Consider the following 22,516-nt stretch of genomic DNA (forward strand, 5'->3'; position numbering starts at 1 on the left):
AAGATGCACAATAAGGAGGCACTTGAAGAAAGATGGGCTGCATGGTCGAGTCGCCAAAAGAAAGCCATTACTACGCAAATGCCACAAAGTATCCCGCTTACAATACTCCAAACAGCACAGAGACAAGCCTCAAACCTTCTTGCACAAAGTCATTTGGAGTGATGAGACCAAAATTGAGCTTTTTGGCCACAACCATAAAAGCTACATTTGGAGATGAGTCAACAAGGCCTTTGATGAAAGGTACACCATTCCTACTGTTAAACACGGAGGTGGATCACTGATGTTTTGGGGATGTGTGAGCTACAAAGGCACAGGAAATTTGGTCAGAATTGATGGCAAGATGAATGCAGTATTTTATCAAACAGAACGCCTCATTTTTCAATTCTTGATTAGAGTTTGAACACTGCTGATTTGCATTCTCAATTCCTTGGATATCTTTTTATATCCCTTTCCTGTTTTATACAGTTCAACTACCTTTTTCCCACAGATCCTTTGACAATTCTTTTGCTTTCCCCATGACTCAGAATCCAGAATCGTCAGTGCAGCACTGGATGAAAGATGCAAGGGTCTGTCAGGAGTCCAGAAACTCATTGACCTTTTATATACACACACTAATTACAAGAAAACAGATTACAGATGAGGATGGTTAGCTTTAATAGCCATTCAAACCCCTTTGTGTCAACTTGTGTGCATGTTATCAGGCCAAAATCACCAGGGTCATTTCGGTAGTTTCTGTTGTCATTATGATTTAAAAAGAGTAAACACATTTGATTGATAATAAATGGCTTCAGCCAAACACTAACCATGAGTGAAAGAAAAGATTTTGTATTATCATATATATAACTACTTAGAACATTCTTTGTAAAGAACACTGGAATGCAAAATATTTACAGTAAATACACAGTAAAACACATTATAAAATACAATTTATTTTTATGTTTTAAGGTATATGTATACCTTATATACATTTTGTATCAATATATATATTAATAAAATGTTTATCAGATAGTGTGTATATATAAGTGTAACACTTTATTTTAATGTATTTATGTTGTGTTTGGTGAACATTTTTTTAACTCTTACACTTAACTTTAGGTCTCCACTTGCACAAATCTAAATGTGTTTGCGCTCTAGCGAACACGTTTACTTTAAACTTGTAATATGCACACAGGTTAGTGTGATCCGCGCTAACAATAGCGCACCACTGTTAAACAGTACAGAATGTCAGACAGTTTAAGGGTCACTAACCCCATTTTTAATGATTCAGATAGAGCATGCAATTTTAAGCAACTTTCTAATTTACTCCTATTATCAATTTTCTTTGTTCTCTTGTTATCTTTATTTAAAATTTTTAGGAGCCAGCCCATTTTAGGTTCAGAACCTTGGATAGCTCTTGCTTATTGGTGGCTGCATTTAAGCCACCAATAAGCAAGCGTAACCCAACAATCTGGATTTGGTATCACTTTAAATCCCGACCACAACAATGAGATTTCCAATAGAAAGTCCAGTAAAAATGTTAGTATGAAATAAAAGAGACATTTAAAGCAGAGGATTGCTAAAACTGCTAGCTGTTGCAGTCAAAAAATCTGTTAGTTTGCGTTTCTCACAGACCTTGGTACAAAACACTGCATATATGGTTATAAAAAAACATAACACCAATGGACTATACTCAGGGGCCGATTTATTACGGCCCGAATGGCTCGCCGGAAACAGGAGTTAAGAAGCAGCGGTCTTAAGACAGCTGTTCCTTAACTCGTCCGCCGCCTCTGAGACGGCGGACATCAATCCACCCGATCTCATGCGATCGGGTTGATTGACACCCCCCCGCTAGCGGCCAATTTGCAGGGGGCGGCATTGCACAAGCAGTTCACCAGAACTGCTCGTGCAATGATAAATACCGACAGCTTATGCTGTCGGCATTTATCGATGTCTGGTGGACATGATCACTACAGCGGATCATGTCCACCAGACACTTGATAAATCGGTCCAATAGTCACTAACATGTCAAAAAGGCTTGTTCTACACTTATCACGTTAAGATTTTTTCATGAGCTGGTAAAATGTAAAGCAAATATAAATGTATGTCTTGTCCATTTCCAATAAACTATAAAATGTCAAAAAGGCTGGTGTTGTCATCTGTTTCATAAGCTGGTAAAATGCAATGTAAAAGTATGTAAAGCTGTTGCAAGATTTTGTGAAGAGATATTCTTACCGTCTTACACCTGACAATTATCGCCAACTATAAAACTTTACTTTAGGTATAAAAATGTTTTAGGTGGTGGTTTTAATAATCAAAGCCAGAATTTTCAATTACTCCAGTTAATAATAGAAGTCACTGAGAACACAATAAATGGTACAAATACTGTAAACTGCCCATTAACAGTAAATAAAATGGAATTTTTAATGATGAATCTCTTTCAATCTGAAAACTCATCAAAAATTCATGCAATTACATTTTGCAAGTTATTGAATAGAATGGGCACCAGTGATGATCTATGACATCTATCACATCCTTCATAAAGCCCAACATAGGGTGAAACACGTCAAATAGATTGACTGAGGTGCCTGGTTCAATAACAAGTTAAATATCATAACGGATCCAAGAACGAAGAAAAAGAGTGAGACGGCAAAGAGTGACAAGCAGCAACCTATCACAGAGGGGCTTATGGGTCACGTGACTTACACGAAAACAGCAAGGAGATTCCTTACTCACACGCCGCTAAAGAGACAATATCGTAGCCACAAATAACATACTCTGTTTTTATAAGGCCAATTCTATTAATTTATCTGTAGTGTTTAAACTTTTTTAGCGCCCTCTATATTTTCAAATTGTTCCCTTTAGTATATAAGAATCCTTAGAGGAGATTACATTAGAGTGGCTTACACTCCCCTAGCGCACCTTCATACACACCACTACCCATGATCTATGACATGACAGGTCTTCTGCAGTTTCCTAATGGGCGTTAGTGTCATTTTTTTGCCATTAACAACTTAATTTAAAATATCTGTACAATGTAAAAAGGAATAAGTATTTGGTACAATGTAGTGACATCAGAAGACCCCCAAAATGGTGAGAAAATAAGCCTTTTGTACACTTGGTAACAAACTAATTAATTGTATTTACCTATTTTTAAAGTTACCTTTATCCCTTTGCATTTATTTTTTATTTTACATTTCAATAAGTAAATATTTAATAGTCAATCATATTGTTCTTGCACTGTAAGATATTTTTTATCACCAATATTCATATCCAGGAAGGCAGGAATTCCTCACTACATTTTTTCTGTTATTTCCTGGTGTCAAGTCTATTCCCACTCAGCCCCAGGGATTCACCACCTAATGGTAATAACTGTGCTACACTTGAATGGTGAACATTTTCTTTATTCTCTCATTATAGATACATCATTGCAGCCTCCTGACTAAGACCATTAGAATGCTGGGCATATTGTTATACTGTAACTGTCAATAATTAAGTATATGGAGCATTCTAACATATAAAAATGTATTGTTCATCCCGGGTAAAGTGTAGCCACTGTGCACAGTTTGAAACAGCATAAAATGCATAATTGGACATGACTAATTTATCATAGATTTTGCCAGTTAATTAGCTTGCTTTTAATTGAAAGCTGTTTGCAGTTTTTCCGCTACTGCTGTTCTAAGAGCTTTTGGAAATGTTATCGTTTCAGTGAAATAGGAAATACAAGTACAAAGGAAAAAATTTCTAAGATAATTTATTTAAAAAATTGCTTCACTTTCAAATATTTATCTGATCATTATTACTTTGATTGACATTCTATGTAAGCTATTGTGTGCTTTAAAACAACTGGTGCGTTAGCAATGCAAAAGTACAAAAAGTTTGTCTCCCATTATATGGCAATATGAAAATCTTAGCAATGTCCTGTTCCAGTATTGGAACACTCTTTTGGTTACATGTTGTTTTTCTGTACTTCTGTGTTGTACCTAAATGCAGGGATTGTTGTGAGGTTTTATTAAGCACGTACTGTAACAAGGATTATTACTAAAGCTCTGGCATTTTATTTTTCATTTCCATCTATTTAATTTTCATGTTTTTGTTATCTATTTTTAAGGGCAGCGATTTATTTACTCACAACAAGAACCTCATCTTTAAAATTTACATATATTGTATTTGAAGATACCAGAATTGTCATTGTTTTTGAAGATGTAGGATATTTCGGTATGTGTTCTACTTTATAGTTTATAAAACACAAACATCTATGAAATATTAAAGGATAAGTGAAAAATAACAATGCTCGCAGTTTAGTAAGTAAATTAACTGAATTTACTGCAATAATGATTGAAGATAAGTTGGATTTAGTAGCTATAACAGAGACATGGTACAATGACTCTCACGACTTGGAAACAGTCATACCTAGAGTAGGCAAAAAAGGGTGGGAAGAGTTGCTCTGTACGTGAAAGAAAGTATTAAAGTAACTGAAATTGTAGAAACCAATGATAATGTAGAAAGTGTTTAGGTAACTATAGAAACTGAAGGGAAAAAGGAGTTTAGAATAGGGGTAGAATATGGACCACCATTACAGGATGAAGCATCAGACAATTATTAATTGATAAATTGTCAAAATTACTATGAAGGGCAATGTTATAGTAGTGAGGGACCTTAATATGCCTGATGTAGACTGGGAAGTACCTGTTGCCAAATCAACTAGAAGTAAATATATTCTGGAATCTTTACAAGGGGAATCTCTTGAGCAACTAGTAAAAGAACCAACACATTAAGGAACTATTTTAGATATAGTACTTACAAAAAGTGATATAGTATCTGAAGTGTCTGTGGGTGAGAACTTAGCTCTAGTGATCATTAGAAATCCAACTATCTGTGTGAAAAAACACAAACAGAGGGTGCCTCCTAAAGTAACCCTGTGGTAGCCCAAGCCGATAATAAGGTGGATATTGCTGTACTCACAATTGTGGCAGCAGCAATGTGCTGAATGACACAGACTGGGATCTCACAGTGTCCCAACTCACTTCTCCTGGCGATAGTTCAACCTCACAAACTCACTCCTCCTCCAAATCAGACTTGTGCTTGTTTTAGATCAAGAAGATTTATTTAAAACAAGTTAAAAAAATTTGTTTAAAAGTGAAGGGTTGATATTCCCTTTAGACAACTGCAACGCATTTCTCAGCGGTAACACGCTGTTTCCTCAGGCATTTATTGATAAGGTGTGGTCATTTATGTTAATTAGTGCAATATAAGGTTAAATAAATAAATATATATATATATATATATATATATATATATATATATATACACAAGAACTGAGGAAAGAATTCGATCCGTGGGTCAAATGTGTAAGTAAAAACAGCTTTATTGGTAATCCATTAAAAAGTCCCTGGAGGGGTCCTGCAGCAGAAAAACAAAGAGCACTGTGTACTCAAGCTGACATGTTTCGGCTGTGTGCCGTAATCATAGCTTGATTGAGTGCATCAGTGCTAACAATTTAAAAGACAATGTTAGTTCTAATTGGCTAAAACATAATTACACATTTGCAATGTTAGAACTTAAGTGCTGTGTTAACTAATACCCTGCCTGATTATTTGTGCTGCTGAGCAACTGTTATCTTTTGTTGAAAAATTACATACTTATGTTTGCATGTTAGTGTAGACTTGGGAAATTATTAGACGGTGTTATATGAAGATTTGGAACCTAATAAGCTATTAGACCCTTGTTAAAATGTAAGAAATGAATTAAACATTTTAATTTTGCGATGTTTCTGAGCATTCTGTTTGGCGCATCATTTCTGTTTATGTAAAAGTTATGTACCTAAGTTATAACTATGACTGATTGTAGATGGTACCTATAGTAAATTAAATAGTGAAGTTTTTGTCTTCCTGCTTAGAAGACCTCTAATAAGTTTCACTGGACTGGTGACTTATTATACATTAAACTTCCTGATTAATGTCTTTATGCAAATGCATAGTAGAGACACTTCATTTCCTTATCTAATGATTTATTTTGTTACTGCTGAGGTACGGGAAAGTGTATATGTAACACAGATCTATCTGAACATTTAATCTAACAATCAAAAACTTATTCCCAAAAGTATGTTATGAAATTTTAGGGAATTTAAAAGTCTGAGGTACTTAGTATTTGCTTTATGGTAAAGTGTGAATGAGAGTAAAACCCTACAGTACTGATTATTAATTAGTTACTATTGCCAATAGTTTATTAGATCATATTCGGAGTTCAAACCCCTTGGCACTCTTGTTTGGAGTTTAAAGATCCAATACATCTCTTTTTTTCCCAAAATTAGATTTCTGTCCCCACCTCTTAAAGGGGTTTTGATTCTTTCAATGGCTTGCCATCTCAGAGTGGCACTGTTTTTATTGTGTGTATCTTTGAAATGTCTGACCAATGGGGTGGTTGCCTCTCCCATTTTGATGGTGGACAGATGATTGCGTATTCGGATATTCACCTCAGTTGAGGTGAGTCCTACATATTGCAACTTGCACTCTACACAGGATAAAACATATATGACATAGGAGGATGTACAGTTTAGGCAGGAGGTTATTTTGAACACTTCACCTGTGACTTCTGAACGAAATTCATTCGAGATAATTGCTTTGTCACACGGTTTGCATCTGGCCCTACCACATCTGTACATCCCCCTGTGCCTTAGCCAAGAACTTTCGTCTGTGCCTGTTATCCTGGGCAATTCAGATGGTGCCAAATAATTTCCTATAGTTTTGCTTTTTCGGTAAGAGCATCTAAGACCCCTATCCACACTGTCTACAAGTCTGTCATCAGCCTTAAGTAGATGGAAGTGTTTGTTAATTATACCACAGATGTTCTTATACTCTGTGCTGTAATCTGTTACAAATGTAACTTTTTCTTCCTGAGTGGATGGATTAGGGGATCTTAGCGATCCTTGTAAAAGTGCCTTCCTATCCAGTCTGTCTACCTGTGACTTCGCTTGCTTGACAGTATATTTGGGATAGCCCCTTTGCAGTAGTCTCTTCTCCAGATCTCTGCTTTGTGTCTGATAAGTGCTCTCATCCGTACAGTTTCTTTTTGTTCTAATGAGTTCACCTTTGGCCACTGCCAGTGGAACTTGCTTTGGATGGCAACTCTTTGCGTGAAGCAAAGTGTTTTTTGTAATTGGTTTCCGATAAGTACTTGTTCTGATACTGCCATTTTCAGCAGCTGTTAATGTAAGGTCTAGAAAATTTATCTGACTAATGTTTGTCTCATGAGTAAATCTGAGACCTGTGCTGTTATTATTCAGTTTGAACATGAAGTCAGACATTTCTTTGTCTGTACCCTGCCAGACAAGCAAGAGATCGTCTATGTATCGCCTATAAAAGGCGATACATGGCTTATGATTATTTTCCTCTCCATAGATGTGGGACAGCTCCCACCAACCCATAAAAAGATTGGCGTATGAGGGCGCAAATTTGGCCCCCATTGCTGTCCCACACCTCTGGAGAAAAAAATCCTCATTAAACCTGAAATAATTATGATTGAGAAGAAATAAGGTGACTCTCAGAATATACCTGATAAATGTTACATCAAAATGGGAGAATTCCTCTAGAAAGAAGGTTATGGCTTTTACACCTTCTCCATGTGGAATAGAAGAGTACAGAGCCGTGACATCAATTGTCAGCCACTTGAATTGGCTTTCCCAATTGAAGTCTTCCATGAGATTCAATAAATCTTTCGTATCTCTTATGTGGCTCTGTAAGCGGACCACAAATGGATAGAGGATTGCATCAAGCCATTGTGACAGATGTTCAAGGAGTGACCCTATGCCGCTCACAATAGGCCGTCCCTGAACATCCGTCAGGCTCTTGTGCACCTTTGGAAGATGGTGGAAGATGGGCACAACCGGATTCTTTACAAAAAGAAAATCATGTGTGTTTAAGTTCAGGTGCCCATCCTCCAGACCATCGTCCAAAAGTGATCTCAGTTCCTTTTGAAAGTGAACAGTGGGATCCCCTGTAAGTCTTGCATAATTGTTAGTATCATTGAGTTGTCGCTCTGCTTCACTAATGTAGGCACTTCTGTCCTGAACTACCACCGATCCCCCTTTGTCCGCTGAGCGGATAATGAGGTTTTTATTTTTCTGTAGCTCTAATAGAGCTTGTTTCTCTTTATGTGATAAATTCGCTTTCTGCTCACCTCTATCCGTCATATAAGACAGTTGTGTGAGATCTTGTTCTATCCTATTGTAAAAAGTTTCTAGGATGGGACCCCTAGATTGTATAGGATAGAATGTAGATTTATTCTTAAAGCCATTGAAATTCTTAACCGTGTGTGTGGGATTTTCTTTTGCTCCTGTAGTTGCCAAGTTCTGTAGTGTGATCAGATCACAAGTTTCTGAGAAGTCCAAGTGTTGTGAGTTATATATATATATATATATATATATAGACATCTAGAACATCATTGTTCTCATTATTAGAGTAATTGTGGTATCAAGTAGGCACCCCCTAGGGACCATTAAACCCAAGGGCAGTAGTCAGTTAGATTCTAGTGATTATCAGTCTGTATGGTTTAATATTCAGGCAAAGGTACTCTGCAACCATAGTAAAGCAAGAGTTTTAGACTTTAGAACAACTGATTTTCTTACATGAGCAGATACCTAAATTAATCTCTAAAAGGGATGGCACAGATTACAGGAGTACAAGAACAGTGGGAATATTTTAAAAACGGTATTCTAGATGCAACTAAACACTGTATTAGGCTTGTTTGTAAAAGTTAAAGTAATAGAAAACCAATATGGTTTTCAAGATAAATAGCACATGTAGTTAAGACAAAAAAGAAAGTCTATAAAAAATTCAAACTCACTGGCTCAGAACCAATCAAAAGATGACAAAGCAGTTAATCAGAAAGGCTAAAGCTGATGCAGAGGAGAAAATAGCACAATCTGTAAAAAACTGTGACAAAACCTTCTTTAGATATATCAGTGACAAGAGAAAAACTAACACTGGGTTAGTAAGACTCAAGAATGATGATAGAGTAGTGGAAGAAGATAAACAAATAGCAAACTTTAAATGATTAATTTTGTTCAGTCTTTACAACAGATGGTAAAGATAGTGATATTCTATTAAGGGATGTTACTGTAAATGATAAGGTGAGTAGTAATTTTCTTGTTACAGAGGAAGATGTTTGAAGGGCTTTATCAAAAATAAAACACCTAGATTACGAGTTTTGCGTTATGAGTCAAATATCAGCATTGTGGCCCATAACACATCATTACAAGTCTTGTCGGTATAGGTGTACCACAAGCCTTTTAGCCTGTAACGGAACGTCAGTACCGCACTCCTAACAATGACATTTTTTCATGGAATTCCCATAGCGCTGGTATTACGAGTTTTGCGGTGAGGCTAAAAAGTGAGCGTTACAGCCTAAAATGACAAGATCTATACCGCCATCTAATGTCAGTAGTTATAAATTTTACGCTACAAAGCTGTAACATAAAACTCATAACTAAAGTGTTAAAAAGTACACTAACACCCATAAACTACCTATTAACCCCTAAACCGAGGCCCTCCCGCATTGCAAACACTATTTTAATGTTTTTAACCCCTAATCTTCCACTCCCGACATCGTCGCCACTAAAAAAAAATATTAACCCCTATTCCGCCGCTCCCTGACATCATCACACTATAATAAACTTATTAACCCCTAAACCGCCGCCCTCCCGCATCACAAACACTATTTAAATATTATTAACCCCTAATATGCCTTCCGCACACATCGCCCCCACTATACTAAAGTTATTAAGCCCTACACAGCCGCCACTATACTAAGCCTATTAACCCCTTAACCGCAAGCCCCCTACAACGAAATATACTAAACTATTAAACCCTAAGCCAAAAGCCCCCCACATCAAATTAAACTAAATTAAACTATTTACCCCTAAACCTAACAACACCCTAACTTTATATTAAAATTACAATTTCCCTAGCTTAAATTAAACTAAAACTTACCTGTCAAATTAAAAAAACTTAGTTTAAACTAACTAAAATTAAACTAACTACCAATTAAATTAAACTAAACTACACATTAAAAAAATCCTAACACTACTCTAAAAATTACAAAGTATCTAAATACAAAAACAAAAAAATATAAGTTACAAAAAATAACAAACATTAAATTACAGAAAATAACAAACAAAATTATCCAAAATAAAAAAGAATTACACCTAATCTAATAGCTCTATCAAAATAAAAAAGACCACCCAAAATAAAAAAAAAATTCTAGGCTGCAATAAACTACCAATGGCCCTTAAAGGGCCTTTTGTGGGGCATTGCCCCAAAGATATCAGCTCTTTTACCTGTAAAAAAAATACAAAGACCCCCCCAACAGTAAAACCCACCACCCAACCAACTCCTCAAAATAAAAAACCTAATTCTAAAAAAACCTAAGCTACCCATTGCACTGAAAAGGGCATTTGTATGGGCATTGCCCTTAAAAGGGCATTTAGCTCTTTTACTGCACAGACCCTAAACTAAAAAAAACCCACCCAAAAAAACCTTAAAAAGCCTAATACTAACCCCTTAACGTTCCACTTACAGTTTTTGAAGTCCCGATTGAACGATCTTCATCCCGGAGTTGAAGTCCTGATCCAAGCAGCGAGAAGACTTCATCCAGGCGGCCTCTTCAATCTTCATCCCAGCGGCGAAGTCCTGATCCAATCGGCAAGAAGTCTTCATCCAGGCGGCCTCTTCAATCTTCATCCAGGCGGCATCTTCTATCTTGGTCACGGAGGAGCGGAGTGGGTCCATTCTAAAGACATCTGGCGTGGAGCATCCTCTTCATACAGTCACCGCCGTACACTGAATCTTCAATGCAAGGGAAGTGATCCAAGATGGCATCCCTTGCATTCCTTTTGGCTGAAAAATTTGAATCAGCAAATATGAATTAGAGCTGCTAAAATCCTATTGGCTGTTCAAATCAGCCAATAGGATTTAAGCAGCTCTAATTCTATTGGATGATTCTATTGGACTTCGCTGCCGGGATAAAGATTGAAAAGGCTGTCTGGATGAAGACTTCTCGCCACCTGTATCAGGACTTCAACTCCGGAATGAAGATCGTTCAAGCAGGACAAAAACTGTAAGTGGATCATCAAGGGGTTAGTGTTAGGCTTTTTTAAGGTTTTTTTGGGTGTTTTTTTTTTTAGTTTATGGTCTGGGCAGTAAAAGAGCTACATGCCCACACAAATGCCCTTTTTAGGGCAATGGGTAGCTTAGGTTTTTTAAATAGTTTTTTTTTATTTTGTGGGTTTGGGGGTGTGTGGGGTTTGTAATGTTAGTTGGTATTTGTATTTTTATTTCATAAACAGAGCTGATTTCTTTAGAGCAATGCCCTACAAAAGGTCCTTTTAAGGAGCATTGGTAGTTTATTCTAGATTAGGTTTTTATTTTGGGCTGGGTCTTTTTATGGGTATTAGAATAGGGTTAGGGTTAATTTTTTATTATTTTGTGTAATGTATATTTTTAGCAATAGAGCTGTTTAACTTAGGGCAATGACCTACAAAAGGTCCTTTTGAGGCCCACCCAAAAAGCCCTTTTAAGGGCCCTTGGTAGTTTGGAGGGGGTGAGGTTTGTATAGTGTTAGGGGGTGTTTGCATTGTTTTTTGGAGCAAAAGAGCTGTTTAACTCAGGCAATGCACTACAAAATCTCTTTTAAGCCCCCCCAAAAGGTCTTTTTAAGGGCCCTTGGTAGTTTGAGGGGTGAGGGTTTGTATAGTGTTAGGGGTGTTTGTATTTTTTTTTGGATCAAAAGAGCTGTTTAACTCAGGGCAATGCCCTACAAAAGGCCCTTTTAAAGGCCCCCCAAAAGGCCCTTTTAAGGTCCCTTGGTAGTTTATTCTAGATTAGGCTTTTTTATTTTGGGGGTGCTTTTTTTAAAAGGGTATTAGAATAGTAATAATCTTTATTTTTTTGGATAATTGTGTTTGTTTGTTTTTTGTAATGTTAGGTTTTAGTGTAAGGCAGGTTAGGTTTTATTTCACAGGTAAGTTTGTATTTATTTTAGCTAGGTAGTTAGTAAATAGTTAATAACTATTTACTAACTAGTCTACCTAGTTAAAAAAATACAAACTTACCTGTGAAATAAAAATAAAACCTAAGCTAGCTACAATGTACCTAATAGTTATATTGTAGCTAGCTTAGGTTTTATTTCACAGGTAAGTATTTAGTTTTAAAAACGAATTATTTAGTTAATAATTGTAAATTTGATTTAGATCTAATTTCATTATGTTAAAGCTAGGGGGTTTTAGGGTTAGGGTTAGGGTTAGGTTTTGAGTTAGGGTTACGTTAGGGTTAGGTTTAGGGGTTAATATAGTTTAATTTAGGTTGTAGCGATGGGGGGCTGGCATTTTAGGGGTTAATAGGTTTATTTAGTTAATAATTGTAAGTGTAATTTAGCTCTATTTTAATTATGTTAAAGTTAGGGGGTGTTAGGGTTACGTTAGGGTTAGGGGTTAATAGTTTAATTTAGGTCATTGCGATGTGGGGGGCTGGTGGTTTAGGGGTTAATAGGTTTTTTTTAGTGGTAGTGATGTGGGAGGTCAGAAGTTTAGGGGTTAATAACTTTATTTAGTTGCGGTAATGTTGGGGAGCGGCGGAATAGGGGTTAATAACCCTAATATAGTTGCAGCGATGTTGAGGTGCAGCGGAATAGGGGTTAATAACTTTAGTATCGTGGTGGCGATATCGGGAGCGGCAGATTAGGGGTTAATAATTTTATTTAGGTGGCGGCAATATCGGAAGCGGCAGATTAGGGGTTAATAACTGTAGGCAGGCGTTGGTGATGTCAGGGGACAGCAAATTAGGGGTGTTTAGACTTGGAGTTTATGTTAGGGTGTTAGGTTTAAACTGTATTTTCTTTTTTCCCATTGACATCAATGGGGCTGCGTTACGGAGCTTTTGTTTATGCGATCGCAGCTGTTAGACTTTTTTTTTGCCGGCTCTCCCCATTGATGTCTATGGGCAAAGTGAGCATGAGCATGTCAAAACACTGCTTCTTTTTGATGCGGTATGGAGCTCAATGCAGCCATATTGCCCGCACAAGCCAGGTTTTTTTTAAACTTGTAATGGCAGTGCTATAGGGGGTTACTTTACTTTCCCTATAGCACTCAAAACTCGTAATCTAGATGAAAGTAAATAAGTCTGTGGTTCCAGATAATATTCATCCAAGGATTCTAAGAGAACTTTGGTCTGTGGTAGCTACTCCATTAGCTGATTTATTTAGCAGGAGTTGTTCTAAAAGACTGGAAAATTACCAATGTAGTCCCTCTTCATAAAAAGGGTAGTAGGGAAGATTCTGCTAACCATAGTCCAAACAGTTTGACCTCAATTGCAGGGACATTAATGGAAACTCTTTTAAAGAAAAGACTTGTTTCTTTCCTTCAGACAAACAACTTAGAATACAAAAGACAGCATTGTTTCCCTGCTGGAAGATCATGTCAGACTAATCTAATTGATTTCTTTGACCATGTAACTAAATTAATAGACCAGGGAGGAGCCATAGATGTTGCATAACTAGACTTTAGCAAAGCATTTGGCACCACCCCAAACAACAAACGTATTCACAAAATGTATTGTCTTGGAGTAGATGCTAAGATTGTTAAGTGGGTAGAATGCTGGCTTAAAGATAGATGACAGAGTGTGTTAATTAATGGAGTACATTCAAATGAGGTGTCAGTTACTAGTGGTGTTCCCCAAGGGTCAGTTCTCAGGCCTATTTTGTTTAACACTTTCATAAGTGATATTGGAAGTGGGCTTAAGGGGAAGGTTTGCTTGTTTGCTGATAATACAACAGAGTTGATGTTCCAGGAGGGGTTGATCAAATGAACAGTGATATTAAAATACTAGAGGGCTGGTCAAATAAATAGGATCTGAAATTGAATACTACCAAGAACAAAATTATGCATATAGGATCCAAAAACCCAAAGGCCAATTATAGTCACAATGGTATATTACTGACTGTAACTAAAGAAGAAAGGGACTTGGGAATTATTATTTCAGATTATTTAAATTTTGGTATACAATGCAGCAGTGCAGCCAGTAAGGCTATTTGAATACTTGGTTGCTTTGGGAGAGGTATTAGTGGAAGAAATAGTAAGGTTCATATGCCACTTTACAGATATTTAGTTAGGCCATATCTGGAATACTGTGTACAGTTCTGGAGACCATATCTTCAGAAAGATATAAATAAACTAGAAGCTGTCCAAAAGAGGGCTACTAAAATGGTACATAGTCAAAAATATAAAACATACAAAGAAAGACTCTATTATCTAAATATGTATAGTTTAGAGGATAGAAGTGAAAGAGGTGACATGATAGAGACCTTCAAATATATGAAGGGACTTAATAAAGTAGAAGCTGAAAGCATTTTCCACAATAAAATAAATGCCAAAACAAGGGGTCACAATCAAAAGTTAGAAGGTAGCAGATTCAGGAGAAATTTGAGGAAGCATTTATAACAGAAAGGGTCGCAGATTCATGGTATAAATTCCATTTGAGGTGGTAAACACAAAGACTGTAAAGGAATTCAAAAATGCCTGGGGCATGCATAAGGCTATCCTAATAAAAAGTAACATGTAATATGGATAGACTTGATGGGCCTTTTTGGTACTTATCTACCGTCAAATTCTATCGCCTAGATTTAGAGTTCTGCGTTAGAGGGGGTGCTTTAGCTACGCATGGTTTATTTCTAACGCACAGAGATTTTTACCGCGGGTATTAAGAGTTTATAAACAACCTTCTAACGATACTCCTAACGCGTATATTTCAGACGCGGAATTACGCCCGCGTTAGACAGTCTCCCATAGAGATCAATGGAAAAGCAAACAAACACGCTTTTTTCACCTAACACTCGATCTCGCGAGAAATACGCACAGCTCGGTCATATGACGTATACCACATAATGCACAACAATAACACACCGCAAATGTCAGAACAACAATCACAAACCAAAGCACATAAGCATTACACATTCATAAGCAGGGAAAATTAATAAAATAAAATAAAGGAAATACGCATATACTTTAAGATACGGAAATACGGAAAATAACAAAAAGCAAAAATAAATGCACACTCATACACAAGCAAAATACTCGCATTCAACATTAACAAATATTAGGACAAACATACATATACAACACTTCACTAATACGACACCATCGCAATTTAACATTAACACATAATACTATGGGACAATGTTATAGAAAATGAGCACTATGACATCATCGCATTCTACACATTCCACAAATACTAATTCTAAATGAGCATGCGCAAATTCAGACAACTAATACACATTGCACGCATACTAATTACTAACAAAGCACACCTGAACACAATTTACAACGCAAACCGGTATATCATTAAACATTTACACAGGGTATATAAGCACCACACAAGCATGGCTTCTTTGACTGTGTTGCTGGTGTGTTTTTTGAGATTAGAGAGAGATTTAGTGCCTTATTGTGAGTTATTGCGAGTTAGTGTTAGTGTGAGAGAGTCAGTTAGTGTTATCGTGAGTGAGTTAGTGTGAGTTAGTGGTAGTGTGAGTTAGTGGTAGTGTGAGTTAGTGGTAGCGTGAGTTAGTGGGAGCGTGAGTTAGTGGGAGCGTGAGTTAGTGGGAGCATGAGTTAGAGGTAGCATGAGTTAGTGGGAGCGGGAGTTAGTGGGAGCATGAGTTAGTGGGAGCGTTAGTGAGCGACAGTTGGTTTGGCTGAGTGTGCGAGTGCTTTTTCTGTATGCTTAACACATTTACACGCAAACACATTCAATACATACATACACTTATCAATAACACTACATACACTCCATACCCCATACCCTCTCATATTACACTCCATACCCCATTCCCTGTAGTCCCATTCCCTTTCATCCCATTTCCTCTTATCCCATACCCCATCCCCTCTAATCCCATCCCCTAGTTACATTTAGTTTACATATCCTCCTTTTAGTCTTCTTATACATTTTGGTTGAATAAATACTCCTTGCCCTCTTTTATTTATATCCCTTTCACACTTTCAGCACTTTTTTGGTCTTTTTAGTTCTTTATTTTGACCCCCTTTCATTTGATCACACTCACTTTTTGTTGGATTAGTTGGGGTTTAGTTTAGGGAAGAGATGGAGGAGGAGGGCAGGCAGGAGATTAGTCAGGGGAGAGGTAGAGGGGGGAGGAGAGGGAGAGGGGGGGAGAGGAACAGGACAGGAAGGGGGGCAGGAAGCGGGGGTGGAAGCGGTGGGTGGACCCAGCCACTTTGTTCAAGATGAACAAGTGGCTGGGCCCAGTGGCGAACAGAGTAGGGCTTCACAGTCCGGGAAACAGAGGGCATCATCACATGGGAAGGCCAAGGCGACTAGGGAGGTGAGGTTTACTATGGAGGAGAAGGAGGCCCTTGTAGAAGCCTATATGGGCAGGTATAGGAGGCTGCAGGCTCAGAAGACCATCCTGAGTGAGAAGAGGAAGCTCTGGCAGAGATAAGGGATGCAGTTAATGCAGTGGGGGGCCGGAACAGAGATATGGACTCTATTAAACATCGCTACTGGGACTGCAAGATGGAGCTTAAAAAGAAAATAACCAGGGAGTACCAACATGCCACAGGAACCGGTGGCGGGCCTGCACTGATAGTTGAGTACTCCAGATGGGAGGAAATGTTGCATCCCAGCATCTCTGAGGTGGCCATAGTCGGGATCGGAGGAATCGATACCGGGAACCTGCCACTCTCATCTGACGGTAAGCTCATTTAAGAATAAATTGACATCCTAATGTATTTAAGGATAAGATTAATGCTATTACACCGTTTAACACATTATTACGTAAACGCATTCACAATTACTTTGCGATTACATTAGTATCTAGGCTATAGGTTAGGTGTGCATTTAAACAGACTGAAAACAAACACAAAAACATTCAGATTGACCAGAGAGATATCACAAACACGGTTTGGAAAATGCGTGTTTGAATGACAATAACATAGCTTAAAGGGACAGTCAGAACATTATTGTTTACAAAGAAAACACTGTATTACGCATTATCAAGTTGGAAACAAAAACATGGAGAAATATGTGTGACTTATGTGCTTACCCTTGTATCTATGCCTATGAAAAATGACCACTTATTTGTTGTTCTGACATAACAACATTTTAGACAATCAATGATCAATACAGGGTAAATATGCTGTATGAGCTCAAGGTTTTCAATATCCAAATGCTATCAAAATGCCCTCTAGTGGTCAAATTGCATTCTGATTAAATGCACTCTTCAAGCTCTAAGAAATGAGCACACAAACCTCATAGGTTTAGCTAGCAAATAAAAATAACCAGAGAAAAATGATTAATTAGTGAGAAACCTTTGATATAATTTTTATTTCAAAAATTGCTTTTTTAATAATGCAAATCATTATTTGTTTTCTAGACTGTCCCTTTAAAAAATTACATATGCTAACATATACTAATATTTGGTGATTGTTTGTATATCTACATGTACTTGTTCAAACAAGAAATATTGGAAAATGATTTCTATTGACGTGTTAAATAAAGTCTATTTTCTTAAAGAGACATTATTGTGTTTGATTTATTTTAGAAAGACATTTGTTTTAACAATGAATATGGTTTAAAGTCCTTTTAGGAGTGACTAAACAAATATATGCTCACAATAATATATTTGGAGATTAACCAATGTGGAACTCATACATGATACAACAACCAACATTTGCATTAAAGGGACAGTATACAATCTTTTTAAGAGAAATGCATGTAATAGACACTACTAGAAACCACAAGATTAACATATACTGATATCAAAATCAATATGAAAAAGCTTTAAACACTTTCAAAGAAAATCGGGTTATCTATATTGAAAAGATAACTGTAAAGCCCATTCAAAGTGTAAAACAAGACAATACCCCTTCATTAGCATATGAAAAAGACTCTTTACACAAATAGGAGCAAGCTGGAGATGGTACTCACATCAAACTTTGAGGCTTGGCGAGGAGTTTGAAAATTACTTAAATGTTATTTGAACATAAGCAAAAGTCGACATGTATTTGGTAAACAATGGATTATATAACTAGAGAAAAAAACACATTTGTTTTTTAATGTGAGTGTATAATGACCCTTTAATAAAATATTCAACGAAATAACATTTAGAAGAAGTTGGCATCTCATATATTTAGCATATGATAAAGATAAATGCATATTGATTACTTGATTCTAATACAATAGCGCATATTTATGAATTCGATATCTTGAAAATTAAACACAACACAGTCATTTTTCATAAAAAGGAACATATTGTTGACAAACATATTAAACAAGATGGACTATATTTAGGGATTTGCACTTGCCTCGAAATATCTTAGGCATGAAAACCTTTTGCTTTCATTCGTTTATTCAACCAGACATCCATCAAAAGAGAATGTTGTGTTCTTTATCAGCTATGGGTCAACAATGTTACATGATTCACACAATCCATACTCGCCATGGTTTTAAACTTGTCTTCTCATTCACAAACGTGTGTTACGTGCAAAATCAAATATTGCGGGACTACGTAATCCAATCAGGCGCTTTTTACACCTTTGCATGTGACGTCTTAATTAACATGGCGCATCCTTGATCGCGTAAAAATGCCATCCAATAAAAGGCGCATCCTTGATCGTGTAAAAACGCCATCCAATAAAAGGCGCATCCTTGATCACGTAAAAACGTCAGCCAATACAAGGCACATCCTTGATCACGTAAAAACGTCAGCCAATACAAGGCGCATCCTTGATTACGTAAAAATGTCAGCCAATACAAGGAATCATTGGACAGCCTGGCAGGTGACGTCTTAAGCAACATGGCGCATCCGAGATCGAGGAAAAACCTCAGCCAATACAAGGATTCAGTTGATAGCTTGGCATATCAATAAGAAACGTATTTATATTTTAGTAACTAGTATGTGTCTATATTGATATCTAGGAATGTCACGATAGATAACGAAATACTGTGATATATGAAATAGAATACATAATAGAAAATAAGGAGATATTTCATTAGAAGCAGAGGATTTATAACTAAGCTATTTAGCAAGCAGCATATTTTAAGTAGACATGAAAACAATATTTTAAGGTTACACGATTATGTACGACATTGCAATTTGAAATACATTGTAACAATAAAAGAAAATCTTTGGATTATTGTGTTTCATGTCCCTTTAACTGAAAATTAATGCTAGGAGATGCATTTGGAACATAGGGATGTGTTAGATGTTATATGTTAACCCCTGAAATTTTTTTTGGGAAAATATAGCTAATCCCTTTATTACACATTAATCATTTTTGAACAACAAACACAGTTATATATTTATATACTTTTTACTTCTGTTATTATCTTGTATCTAAGCTTCTGCTGACTGCCCCATTATTTCTGTTCTTTTGACAGACATGCAGTTTAGCCAATCAATGCTCACTCCTAGGTCACTTTACGTGCATGAGCTCAATGTTATCTATATGAAAGATGTGAACTAATGCCTTAGTAGTCAATATTTTTTTAACATTAGAGGCAGTCTTCAAGGTCGAAGAACTTAGCATATGAACCTCCTAGGTTTACCTTTCAAATAAGAATAACAAGAGTACAAAGCAAAATTGTGAATAAAAGGAAATTAGGAAGTTGGTTAAACTTGCATGCCCTATTTAAATCATGAATCATCTTTTTGGAATTGACTGTCCCTTTAACTATAGCTATGGTGTACATCTTTAACATTTAAAAGATACACATGATAAATACATATGGCATTGATGTTTTCAGATATGTTTAGATTGTTTTGGAATAACAATAATGACACATGTATTGATCAAACGTGTCACTTATTCAAGTTGAAATATGGTCAGTCTACCTATAGCCATATATGGGAGGAGAATTAATTTTATAAATATTAATATAAAGATATTCCTCATCTAAAATATGCACATTACACACAGTGATTGATTTGGTTACACTACTACAATAAGATAGACTTTAAATTGAAATACATGTGCTGTCAACATTACAATAAGATTTTTTTTAATAAGATTATATGTCCTTGTTCATGTAAAAAGGACAAAAACGCTTTAGAAATGGAAATCCATTCCTTAACAATTGTGGTCAGCATCACTTAAAGGGACATGAAATACCAAATAAAAAAAGAGGATCCACAGAGAGAATACTATTTCCATAAAAATAGCACTTTACAGAGATTATCTCATTGTATCAATCCTGGGATCATTTGTTAAAGGTGCATCAATTCACGCAGACTTTACAAATGAACACATGGATGTGAAATTTAAAATATACATATATATACAAACATCAAGATATATATATATACATATATAAAATAATTACTATGCTAATCATAATCCTGCAAAGATAAAGCTTTATGAAAACTATATCAAGAAAATGAATTGAATTAAATTGGAGATGTAAATATTAAAGTCATTTACAATTGTATTACATATATGATTCAGGAAAGACCATTATTTGGTTTAAGGTCCCTTTAAGGATTAACCACATAAACTAGAGATTTCAATCAATGACATGAATAAAGAGGACAAAGAATCGTGGAATGACATGTCTTTTATTAGCATGTCAGAAAACATAAACAACGTTTAAAAATAATTTTTGAAAGATCAGTAAAATTGGAGCCATTTGACAAGGTCAAAGAGTGCATCACAGTCCTTGGAGAGAGTGGGCAATGGCCAGCACAGCCCCATTGGAGCCATTTGACAAGGTAAAAGAGTGCATCACAGTCCTTGGAGGGAGTTGACAAGGGCCAACAAAGGCCAGCACAGCCCCATTGGAGCCATTTGACAAGGTAAAAGAGTGCATCACAGTCCTTGGAGAGAGTGGGCAAGGGCCAGCACAGCCCCATTGGAGCCATTTGACAAGGTCAAAGAGTGCATCACATTCCTTGGAGAGAGTGGGCAAGGGCCAGCACAGCCCCATTGGAGCCATTTGACAAGATAAAAGAGTGCATCACAGTCCTTGGAGGGAGTTGACAAGGGCCAACAAAGGCCAGCACAGCCCCATTGGAGCCATTTGACAAGGTAAAAGAGTGCATCACAGTCCTTGGAGAGAGTGGGCAAGGGCCAGCACAGCCCCATTGGAGCCATTTGACAAGGTAAAAGAGTGCATCACAGTCCTTGGAGGGAGTTGACAAGGGCCAACAAAGGCCAGCACAGCCCCATTGGAGACATTTGACAAGGTCAAAGAGTGCATCACAGTCCTTGGAGAGAGTGGGCAAGGGCCAGCACAGCCCCATTGGAGCCATTTGACAAGGTAAAAGAGTGCATCACAGTCCTTGCAGAGAGTGGGCAAGGGCCAGCACAGCCCCATTGGAGCCATTTGACAAGGTAAAAGAGTGCAACAGGCACAACAATAAACAAAAAAGGCCAAACAAAAATGTAACATGTGGACGGAAGAATCTTAAGGCGACCTTGGAACATCTCCAGATACTCCACTTACTGGGCATCACCTTCATTGTCCGCTTCATGCTCTGCTCCAGATTCAGGCATTGACTGTAAACACCTAATATGGCGGAGAGTCGAATGCTGAACCTGGAGCAGAGTATGAATGGTGTCATTCATCCTTCCCAGGAACATCGAGTTCCTCAGCACGGCCTGCTCTATATGTGAAAGAGTTTCCAGCATGAGCCATGCTGAGTCACAACCTACAGCAAAAAAATAGAATAATATTAATGTTAATTACACAACATAATATAAATTGAGAAAATATACATTTGAAATTTAAATCCAAATCATTCTTACAATCAAATATTCAATATTTCTTCTCTTCACATGAAATATGTTCTTAATACATAAACCATTAAAGGTACAGTTTACTCCAAAATGTTATCCCCTGTAATTTGTTGACCCTGATCCACTTTTCCAGCTTGACTCTATGAATATTTTGAACATTATTTCCATTGTCCATACATTGTAATTTTCAATAGTTTATTTATCCTGTGGTATCCACACCTATCCTTAAAGCTTTTTGCCTTGAGGCCAACATATGTAAACACAGCAAGCAGAAGAAATTACACTCCCAGTGGTTTACAGAAGAGAGAATGTTAGAAAAATGTATATGTGTATTTTTCAATACAAGTAGTAGTGATTGGTATATGGAGTGAGATGAAATTAAAGGGACACTGACCACAATTATTTTAATTTGTGATTCAGATATACCATTAAAAATATTTTAAACATTTAATTCACTCCTATTATCAAATCTAATACATTTTCCTTGTATTTTTAATTTAAATGCAACAATGTCATTTTATATTTCGTAGCATATTTTGTGATCAACCTTGGTTGTCCCTGCTGATTGGTGGATACATTAATCCAACAATAAAACAGAAACCACATCCCACTTCACAATATTTGAACAATTATATGCCGTTCAACATAAAAATAAAGAGACAAAGAGAGTTCTTAAAAATTGATAAGAGGAGTAAATTATCAAGTTGATTAACATTGCATGCTCTATTTGAATATTTTTTTTTT

Source organism: Bombina bombina, chromosome 1 (assembly GCF_027579735.1).
Source record: "Bombina bombina isolate aBomBom1 chromosome 1, aBomBom1.pri, whole genome shotgun sequence".
Classification (NCBI taxonomy): domain Eukaryota; kingdom Metazoa; phylum Chordata; class Amphibia; order Anura; family Bombinatoridae; genus Bombina; species Bombina bombina.